Here is a 10,929-nt window from a genome sequence, read left to right as displayed (position 1 = left end):
GGCTGGAGTCCAGCAAGGAGGTGGAGCAGCGTGGTGAACCATTCAGGTGGGTGAGCAAGCACTGCTGCAGCTATGTGGGAACAAGGATGTACCATGTTCAGGGGCAGTGGTACTTGTTCTAGTCTACACACCTTGTTCCCACAAAGCATCAGTGGTGCGTGAGCAGCTGCCATCCTGATGCATCATGCCACTCCACCTCCCCATCAGACTCCAGCCTAGTACTTTTGACTGGCTGGCCAGAACTTGGGCTACGGAATGCAGGAGTATCCCCACCAAACAAGAACATATGGCCATCCTATTTAAAGGTCACATAAAATAGTAAGCTCTTTTAATTTACTTTCATTTTTTCCCCTTTCTTGAAGGTGTATTTCTAAGCTTTTCGTGGCAACAAGATAGAAAAACATGTAATATGAAATACAGAAATGTATTTATTTACCTACATTTCATTTATTACAATTGGGGGTGGGGGTAAGATGATTAAATACAGGTTAGGTAGTTACATGTTTGGAAAGTCTGAACTTAGATTCTTATCTAATCATATACCTCCAGGAGCTGAGGCATTAAGAATGACATGAAACTTGGAAATCCTGAATATCAAGTTTGAGTCTTAATATAATTTTTAATTTAAATATAGTGTTGTCTAAAAAAAATTCAGAGACAAATAAGACAAGAAATCTGCACACCAGCGTGTTAGTGCAATGTTGAGCAAATATATGTTAGCAGATTGTTTAAAAGTTGACTTCATAAATATTTATTTGAGGACTGTTTAAAATAGGCATTAAAATAGAATCATAGAAAATTAGGGTTGGAAGGGACTTCAGGATTTCATGTAGTCCAATCCCCTGCTTAAAGCAGGACCATTCCCAACTAGATCATCCCAGCCAAAGCTTTGCCTAGCGGGCCTTAAAAACCTCCAAGGATGGAGATTCCACAATCTCTCCGGGTAATCTGTTCTGGTGTTTTACTACCCTCCTAGTGAGAAAATTCTTCCTAATATCTAACCTCAACTTCCCTTGCTGCAACTTGAAACCTTTGCTCCTTGTTCTGTCATCTGACACCACTGAAATCAGTCTATCTCTATCCTCTTTCAAACCAACTTCCAGGTAGTTAAAGGCTGCTATTAAATCCCCACTCAGTCTTCTCTTCTCTAGACTAAATAAGCCCAGTTCCCTCAGCCACTCCTCATCAGGTCAGGTGCCACAGCCCCTAAACCATTTTTGTTAGCTTCCACTGGACTCTCTCCAATTTGTTCATATCCTTTCTGTACTGGAGTGCCCAAAACTGAACACAGCACCTCAGATGTGGCTTCACCAGTGCTGAATAGAGGGGAATAATCACTTACCAGCATATCTACCAATACAGCCCAAGTATGCTTTTAGCCTTCTTGGCAACAAGGGCACACTGCTGGCTCATATTCCACTTATTGTCCATTGTAACCCCTAGGTCCTTTTCTGCAGAGCTGCTGCTCATCCAATCAGTCCCCAGCCTGTACTGGTGCATGGGATTGTTCCGTCCTAAGTGCAGAACTCTGCACTTGTTCCTTGTTGAACCTCATGAGAGTCCTTTTGGTCCAATCCTCCAATTTGTCTAGGTCACTCTGAATCCTAGGCCCTACCATCCAGTGTATCTACTACTCCCCCTAGCTTGGTGTCATCTGCAAACTAGCTAAGGGTGTACTCTATGCCATCTTCCAGGTTGTTAATGAATACACTGAATTAAATGGGCCCCAGGACTGACCCCTGAGGCCTTCCACTTGATACCTGCTACCAACTAGACATTGAACCATTGATTATACCCTCTGGGCCTAATGATACAGCTAGTTTTCTATCCACCTTACAGTCCATTCATCCAGTCTGTACTTCCTTAGCTTGCCTAAGGAAGTACTAACTATTATACTAACTGCATAATAATGTTTCTTTCTGTAAAGAAGAATGTCTTGAGATACTTGAAGTATTGCCATTTCCATATTTTTATATTCCTTCAGTTTAAATGTAACTACATTTCATTCTGGGATTTTTTAAAGTGATAAAATGTACTCAGTGTAATTCTTGTTCTCAACAGAATGTTTATAAGGCTGTCTGTAAACTTAGTTGGTATATTCAGCAATTCCATTTTAGCGGTCAATACTTTGCCAAGGAAGTGTTTTCTTAATCCTGTAAATGCCAAAATACTTTAAAACAAAGAACTTTCTTTTGTGGATAAGAGAAGGACCAACTAAGAAAGATCTTTTTAACTTTCCAATTTTCTTCTTGATTTACTGCCCTGCTATCAGTCCATCTGACTTCCAAATAGCTTCTTTCAAAATTATCATTTATTATTCACACAGTGCTTTATGAAAGAATGGTGCATTAGAGACAAATTAAACTGACAGGTTTGTGCCCCAAGGAAATTACAGTCTGAATAAGGCACAGAACCACAAAGCACTATAATACAAGACGGGGCATGTAGGAAGAGTGGGTGTAAGTTACAAGAAAAAAGACCATGAGATATGTATATTGCTAGAGCTGGATGGAAAATGGGGAGACTTTTAGCAGCTTATGTTGCAAGAAGTTGGTCTGCTGAGACCTCTATCAAGCTATTCAGAAAAGAGGCTGAGTTTTCATAAAAAGTTGTTGGCAAAAAGATCTTTCCTTTTTTTATCAAACATAAAAATTGGAAAATAGTGACTGGCTATATTTATTGCTATGATACATACCTTCTTAGACTATCCATTCTTGCTCCCCACAACACACATTTAAAAGATAATCATGACAGTTTAGGAAGTGTCCTGGAGGTTATTAACCAAATGCTACTAGGCAGAATTCAGTTTTGTATATTAGATTTGAAGGAGCTTCCTGACTCCAGCTTAATTGGAGCTTAAGTGACTAAAACAATGAATTAACTCCTTGACTTGGAACCATAGATGTACACATCCATGTACTTTTCTGGGAATTTTAACGGTTGCCTCACCCTATTTTTTCACTGGGATTAGAAGATTGTGCCTTCCTTTCATTCACTGTGAAATGAATAGACAATTCAGTTCTTAAGACAGAAGTAATAAATTCTATAGTGTTTTCTGGACACTTGTAGATTTAGTGGAAAAGCATTTACAGGGGTCAAAGTCTATATATTCCAGCAAGTAATTCTGTTTATAAAATCAGTTGAGCCAAGATGTGAGCAGTGAGGCAAGGCTTGCTTGATCCACCTTTTCTGGGGAAGGCAGGCAGGCCATCCCTAAACGAGTCTGTTTGGAAATCTTGATAGCTGCCTAAGGGCCCTTATTACAGCTGTGTGAAGCTTCGGATGGTGATTCTATTTGGAAGAGATTTGGCCAGATTTGGTGGCCGAATCTCCAAATCCAAATTGAATCAAGGGACCAATTTAAAGGCCTGAATTGATTCAAAACTCTCTGAATCTTTGGAAAAAATTCAGAAAGCCTTGATGATTCAGGTAGTTCCTGGTCACTGCAGCAGGGAGCTGCAGCTGGACTCTGAGCTGGTAAGTACTAGGGGTGGGGGAAGGGGAACTGTGGGAAGGGAGAGGGGACCATAGGTTCCATTAAGCCAAAATTCAAAGGCCAGAGTGAGTCTAGAGACTCTAGATGTTCAGTGACCCAGAGATTGTAGCTTTTGCCAAAGAGCAGCCTGATTGAGCTGCTAACTGCCTTTTACCTCAGTATGAGCACCTTTTCTATTGGGGTAAAGTCCCTTAGCTTTTCTTCAACTAAAAAGTGTCCACAAGGCAGCAGAGGATGCAGTTTAATGTCATGCCCAAGACAAAGAACTCATCAGCACATACACCAGGCTCTGTAAGAACAACTGTGCCTATTGTTGGACAAATATATTATGGGGAGATGATCACTGGCTATATATAGCTGCTTAACCTAATTCTCAAATTTCCATAGAGGACTGTTGCTTTAATTTTAGTAGTATAAGTGGGCCAGCTGGTTAGCATGTTAGCAGGCCAGGACAACAAGACTGCCTTAGAACTGTACTACAGGGACTTTGACAGAGGTCCAGGGAAGGGGACAGCCTCTACCTACCTCTGTTCCCTGTTCTGTATTCTACTGGAGGCATTTAATGGACTCATCAGCACATTATCCAGGTATCAGCTATTAAGTTAAATTTACACAAAAATGCCCATGCCCTTTACAACTAAAACTACTGTTTTCAGTATAATTTTTTGTGTTTTGGTGGAGTTTTTTCTCCTCCTGCCACACCTCATTATTTCAGCTCTGCATGCTGTGGAGTTGAAGCTTCTCCCACTTGGCACTCCCACAGCACCCTTCACTATTTTCTTACTGCCTGATTTGGATCCCAAAGAAGAAGAGTTGGGTTTTGTATATTTTTTGGTGGGGTTGCAGCGAAGGGTAACTGGGTTCTGAACCTTGCCACACTCTCGTCCACTCCCAAAGAAAGTTCATAAAGAGACAATTTAAATTAAATGTTGCTAATGAAACTGCTGTACTTAAGTCATTTCTTCACATTGCAAAAGAGTCTTTTGTGCCATTGTTTTCCTTATTATCTAAAAAGCCTCTCCTAGCAAGGGACAAGTCATGTCTGGAGCTCTCTGGTATTCCCACCAAAGTTTATATCTAAATCTAGCCAGTGTTAATAAAATTCCAAGATTAGCTGTCATAGCAACTTGAAACTACAACCTTTGTGTGAAAATATCCTTGAGGCTTGCATCCTCAAGGTGATGTCATCTAAGGAGGAAATTCACCAAATGGCACTGTAATTATTCTGCAGTCCCAGTGCAGAATAATTATAAAACTCTGCTCTATTAAATTTAAATACAGACACTAAAAAGAGGCTGCATCCTGCAGTTTCAGATTGAAGATAACATTTACAGAATGCTCATTTAAGAACCATTTAAACACTCACAAAAAACCTGATGATTTTATTTTTCAAATTGTTTTATCTTGGTGAGAGTCTGGGTTTTTCACCAGCTGAGAGGCAGTACCAATGGGGTCTCCTATTCTTTGGCAGTACCAGGAATTGTGAAAGAGGGTATTTAGCTGAACTAAAGTCTTATTCTGATGCAGTTATGTATTAACCTGGGATCTTAGTGGCTAAACTCATGGAAAAAAATATAAGACTCACTCAAAGAAAGTGTCCCAAATGTGAAGGTCATAAAATCCACATGTAATCTGCAGACCCATCTTTTTGTTTGTTCAAAATGGGATTTCTCAAGGGCAAGGCAGATATAATAGGCAATTCAGAAATTATGTAAATAGTGGTGAATGTCAACCAAAATTGAACTGTAGTTTTATGACTAGAGTTCATATTCTCACTTCAGGTATAACTGTATTCATAATGAGAATGTGGCCCTATAATCCTTGTTTCTCTAAGAAGCTACTTTTATCATATTTTATATTACATTGGGTTGTTGAGGGAGTTGGCTTTTGCGATTGCAGAGCTGCTGGCCATTATCTTTGAAAATTTGTGGTGATTGGGAGAGGTTCTGGACAATTGGAGATGGGCAAATATTGTGCCCATCTTTAAGAAAGGGAAGAAGGAGTGTTCAGAGTATTGTAAACCAGTCAGGCTCACCTTAGTCCCTGGAAAAATCATGAGCAGGTTCTCAAGGAATCCATTTCTAAGCTGTTGGAAAAGAAGGTAATTAGGAACAGTCTGAATGGATTCAAGTCATGCCTGACCAACCTGATTGCCATCTATAATGAGATGAATGGCTCTGTGGATACAGGAAGAGCAGTGAGCATTATATACTTTGACTTTAGCAAGACTTTTGATACAGTTTCCCATAAAATTCTTGCAAGCAAGCTAAAGAAGTATGGCTTGGATGAATGAACTCTAAGGTGGATAGCAAACTTGTTGAATCATTGGGCTTAGCTGGTAGTAATCAATGGATTGATATTTAGTTGGCAGCCAGTATCAGGTGGAATACCCCGAGGGTTGGTACTGGGGCTGGTTTTGTTCAATATCTTCATCAATGACCTGGAAGATAAGATGGAATGCACCCTCAGCAAGTTAGCAGATGACACCAAGCTGTGGGATGTAATAGATACACTACGGGGTAGGGCTAGGATTCAGAGAGACATAGAGAAATTGGAGGATTGGATCAAAAGAAACCTCATGAAGTTCAACAAGGATGAATGCAAAGTCCTGCACTTGGGATGGAACAATTTCATGTACCTGGTAGAAGCTGTGGACTGAATGATTAAGCAGCAGCTTGGCAGAAAAGGACTTGGGGGTTACAGTGGATAGTAAGCTGAATATGAGCCAACAGTGTACCCTTTTTATGAAGAAGGCTAATGGTATACTGGGCTGCATTAGTAGAAATATTGTCAACAGATTGAGGGAAATGATTATTCCCCATATTTGACACTGGTAAGGCCACATCTGGAGTAATGTGGCCAGTTTTGGCATGGGTGACTGGTGCCTCCTGAATCTTGGGGGGGCACCAGATTGATGATGGGGGATCCCCCAGCAGCTGATCACAGACCGGGGGGGCCGTTCCCCAGCGGCTGACTGCCAACCAGCTGCACTTCCGGTTTTGTGGCTGGCACTTCCAGGGAGTACACGGCCGATCTCAAGGGGTGCATGTGCACCTGCTACACATTGCCAATAAGTTTTGGGCTTCCCACTACTGGAAAGAAGTAGACAAATTGGAGAGAGTCCCAAGGAGGGCAATGAAAAGGAGGACATGACATATAAGGACATATATGAGGGAACTGGGCATATTTAGTTTGGAGAAGAGAAGACTGAGTTAACACCAGCCTTCAACTACTTGAAGGGTGGTTACAGAGAAGATGGAGCCAGACTGTTCTCAGTGGTGTCAAATGACAGAACAAGGAGCAATGATCTCAAATTGCAGTAAGGGAATTAGGTTAGTGATTAGGAGAAACATTCTGACTAGGAGGGTAGTAAAACACTGGAACAGGTTATCCAGAAAGGTTGTGGAATCTCCATCCATGGATATTTTAAATACCTGGGTAGACAAAGCCTTGATTTGGATGATATAGTTGGGGATGGCCCTGGTCTGAGCAGGGGGTTGGACTAGGTAACCTTCTGAGGTCCCTTCCAACCTTAATTTTTCTATGATTCTATGATTATGTAACTTTTCCCAGGCTTTTGTCTTTGTTCTTGGCCAATTTGTTATTAAAAAAATATGCTCCCATTTATGGTTGCTACGTGAAACCTTTAATAACAACATATTGAGATGAAGTGGCTGGAAGGAGAGATTTAGAAACTGATAGTAGCTAAGGTGTGTGTTTAGAAGCCTCAGATGATACTTGAACTTCCGGTCTTAAGCAAAGAAACGATGATGCACAAAAGGCAGAAATCATAAAACACTATATTATTAATATTGTTCTTATTGTCTATCAGAACAGAAAAACATGTTCTTTGTATTGGGAAAAAAGAACAAAACAAAGAAATAACTGAGCCCACACTAGAGTTGTTTGAATTGCCTTATTACAGTACTGTTAGTGCTGTGCTGCTTTGAAATCATTGATTGTTCCTGCTAGATGATGAGATTATGCTACACAGAATTTAGCTATCTTTACCATTTGATTTTCAATTAAGAAGAAAATCAAAAGTATCCCAGTGTCATGGTCATAACCTGAAGAGTTCAGACTGGGTTTAAGCAGCATACAAATTAAGATAGGGATTGATCTATGTGATAAAACTGTAGGCTTTTTGTGGGAATGTCCTATTGGGCTTGTGAATACCATGAGTGAATTTTTATTCCATGAAAACTACGGTCTGTGAATTAAGCCTTTGATTTATTTCTGACATTCAAAACACCTTAACATTGAGAATGCAAGTAAGAAATGTATTAAGTACAATCCAGGCATGGGAAAAGCCCTATCTCTCAGGATAATCTAGAAGAAGTATTTAAAAAGTAATAGATCTCAGAAGATTCAAAGTCTGAGGATGCTGGCTCTTAGGCAGAATGACCAAGCCAGGATGAAGTTTATCTGACTGTAAAAAGAGGAAATGGTGATGAGGAGGTTTTGAAGTAGGGAGTTGTGAAGCATAATGTATAGCACCTAACACAAGGTAGTTAGGATCTGTTTTGGGCCTCATTTTTTTTTTAAAATATGTATTAATTTGTAGATTGGAAATAGGCAGACAAGGTTCTTTTGGTAAATCTGATATCTTTTATTAAACCAACTCAAATACTGTAGTTGAAAAACTTATTTACAAGCTTTTGGGTATAAATACCCTTCGTTAGGCTGAGGAAGCATCCGCAGCTGGTCTGTGCTATTCCTGGGTGGAATGAATAGTAACGAAGCCAGACTGGCATTTTACTAGAGGACAGCCGTCATGATTTCATTATATTAAATATCAGCAAACAGAAGATAACATATAGGAATATAACTAATATAATTCAATATGGAACTTTAGAAAATAGACACTGGGACACACCTGATTTTATTCTTTGTTGATGTTCTCCATTTGCTTGAAAAAGTACTACTAACTGGGTCTAGTTACACCTGTGATTAATGCAATATGCTCTAGTACTTATTCATGTGCAGCACGTAGAGCCCAGTGTAAATACAAACACTACCCTGATGTAGAGTTAATTATTTTTTGTGTGCCCTAATAGGTACATGTGTAGATGCTGAGATGTTTATTGAGCAGTTAGTCAACTGCGCAGTAGGACTATGCAAAGCTTTGGATCATGATTTGGATTTGGAGATGATTTGGATGAGACTGAATCTATATCCAAATCAAATTGATGGAAGCTTTAGGCTTTCTGAATTGATTCAGAGCTTCTGAATCGCTTTGGAAAAGATTCGGAGCTGATTTGGTGATTTGGTCATAGAGTATAATAGGGAATCAATGAAATATCTATAACCTTGTTGTTTTTTGTCTGATTTGGATAAAACTAATCAGGGATGGTAGCCTCTACTAAGAGCATAAAGTCTGCCAAGCCTCAAGAAGATAGGTGCAGGGGTTTGGGGGGAATTGCACCCCAAATTTCTGAAAGCAAACCTCATATCATGTGCATGTGTTACAATACAGGGGGATGAAAACAACAGAGGTGGTAGCCCTTGGTGAGGCCGCAAAGCTTGCCAAGTTTCAAGAAGATTGATGTAGAGGTTTGGGGGGAGCTGCACCCCACAGTCTTGAAAGAGCACCTCACATCATCAAGGATTAGCTTTGGGTTAGAAGAGGGTCAGGCAGAGACGCTGTGGGTCAAAATACAAGGGGGGCATGGCAAAAGGGACCTTATGGTGGACTACTACAGACCACCCAACCAGGGGGAAGAACTGCACCAGGACTTCTCCAGTCGGCTTATGGAGGCAGTTAGGTCAAGGGATGTTATTGTCATGGGTGACCTAAACTACCCAGACATTTGCTGAGATGAGCAGATAGCCAGGTCTGACTGCTCGCATAGGTTCCTGGCCATATTACAGGACCTTCACCTTATCCAGGAAGTGTACAGCCCCACTAGGGGTAATGCCTGGCTGGACCTGGTCCTGACCATGGGAGATGACCTGGTGAGGGGACTGCAGGTCCTTGATCATCACCAGCTGGATTTCACTATCCAATGCAGGGTGTCAAGGGCTTACACCAAGGCTAAATCCCTTGACTTCAGAAGGGCTAACTTCAATGAGCTTAGGATACTAGTGGGGGAGGCACTGAGGGCCCAGAAGGTAGAAGAGATGGCAGTCCATGGGAGATGGTCATACCTTAAGGGGGTGATCCTCCAGACCCAAAGGATAACAGTCCCTGAGAGAAGCAAGGGGAGCAAGAGTGCTTAGAAATCCCCTTGGCTCAGCAAGGGCATTCAGCAATGCCTGAGGACTAAAAGGTGGGTGTACAACCAGTGGAAGGGAGGAGCTATTACCGAGGAAGAGTACTCCTCCTCGGCTCATGAGTGTAGGAGGGCTATTAGGAAGGCCAAGGCAGAGATGGAACTCAGGCTAGCGTCCAGGATTAAGGACAACAAAAAGTCCTTTTTCAAGTACATGGGGAGCAAGAAGAGGGCACCAGGCAATGTAGGGCCCCTGCAAGATGCAAACAGTAATCTTGTGGCTACGCCAGACAAGAAAACTGATATTTTAACAGTTTCTTTGCCTCTGTTTTCTTGAACAGGGACTGGGACATCCCACCTACCAGAGGTAGGAACAATCTTGGGGATAGGTCTGCCAGGCCTTAAGTCAGTGCAGATGTAGTTAGGGATCTTCTGGAAGGGACAGACATTTTTAAATTTGCAGGTCCAGATGCCCTCCACCAAAGAGTGTTGAGGGAGCTGGCAGGGGTCATCTCAGAGCCCTTGGCCCTACTATATGAGCACTGGTGGTCATCTGGCCAGATTCCAGGAGATTGGAAACTGGCTAATGTGGCCCCAATTTTCAAGAAAGGGAGGAAGGAGGACCCAAATAACTATAGGCCTGTAAGCCTTACCTTGGTGCTTAGGAAGTTCTTGGAGAGAATCATCAAGGAGCTCATCTGTAGGGCGCCAGCAGGGGAGATCATGCTCATGGGCGACCAGCATGAGTTCGTCAAAGGCAGGTCCTGCCTGACCAACTTGATTTCCTTTTATGACCAAGTAACTAAATCCTTGGATGATGGTGTCACCATGAACGTAGGAAGGCCTTTAACACTGTCTCTCACCCATCCTCATCAATAAATTAAGTGACTGTGACTGCACAGTTGGATGGGTAAAAAATTGGCTGATGGGGCACACTCAGAGAGTAGAGGTGGACAGGTTGTACTCAACCTGGTGAGATGTGAGCAGTGGGGTACCCCAGGGTTCAGTCCTTGGGCCCGCACTATTTAACATCTTCATCAGCGACTTGGTTTAAGGGGTGGAAAGCACACTGTCCAAGTTTGCTGATGACACTAAGATGTGGGGCAAGGTGGACACACTTGAAGGGAGAGAGAGGCTGCAACTAGATTTAGACAGACTACAAAAGTGGGCAGATGAGAATAGGATGGGGCTCAATGTAGATAAGTGCAGGGTGCTGTACCC

The 10,929-nt window shown here is 41.7% G+C and overlaps 1 long non-coding RNA gene across 1 annotated transcript; it reads right to left on the bottom strand.

Annotated features, from left to right (window-relative positions):
* Nucleotides 1-1,758: 1,758 nt before the first annotated feature.
* On the bottom strand, nt 1,759-10,351 carry LOC109321039. Its single transcript, XR_002103961.1, has 3 exons — nt 10,252-10,351; nt 10,084-10,086; nt 1,759-1,770 (listed from the first exon to the last, which is right to left on the bottom strand). It is a non-coding gene; the product is annotated as an uncharacterized LOC109321039 (long non-coding RNA).
* Between the last annotated feature and the right edge of the window lie 578 nt (nt 10,352-10,929).

This window comes from Crocodylus porosus, unplaced genomic scaffold, assembly GCF_001723895.1.
Source record: "Crocodylus porosus isolate Cpor-Errol unplaced genomic scaffold, CroPor_comp1, whole genome shotgun sequence".
Taxonomy (NCBI): domain Eukaryota; kingdom Metazoa; phylum Chordata; order Crocodylia; family Crocodylidae; genus Crocodylus; species Crocodylus porosus.
The sequence above is the reverse complement of the archived record's forward strand: the minus strand, read 5'-3'. Positions and strand labels throughout refer to the sequence as shown.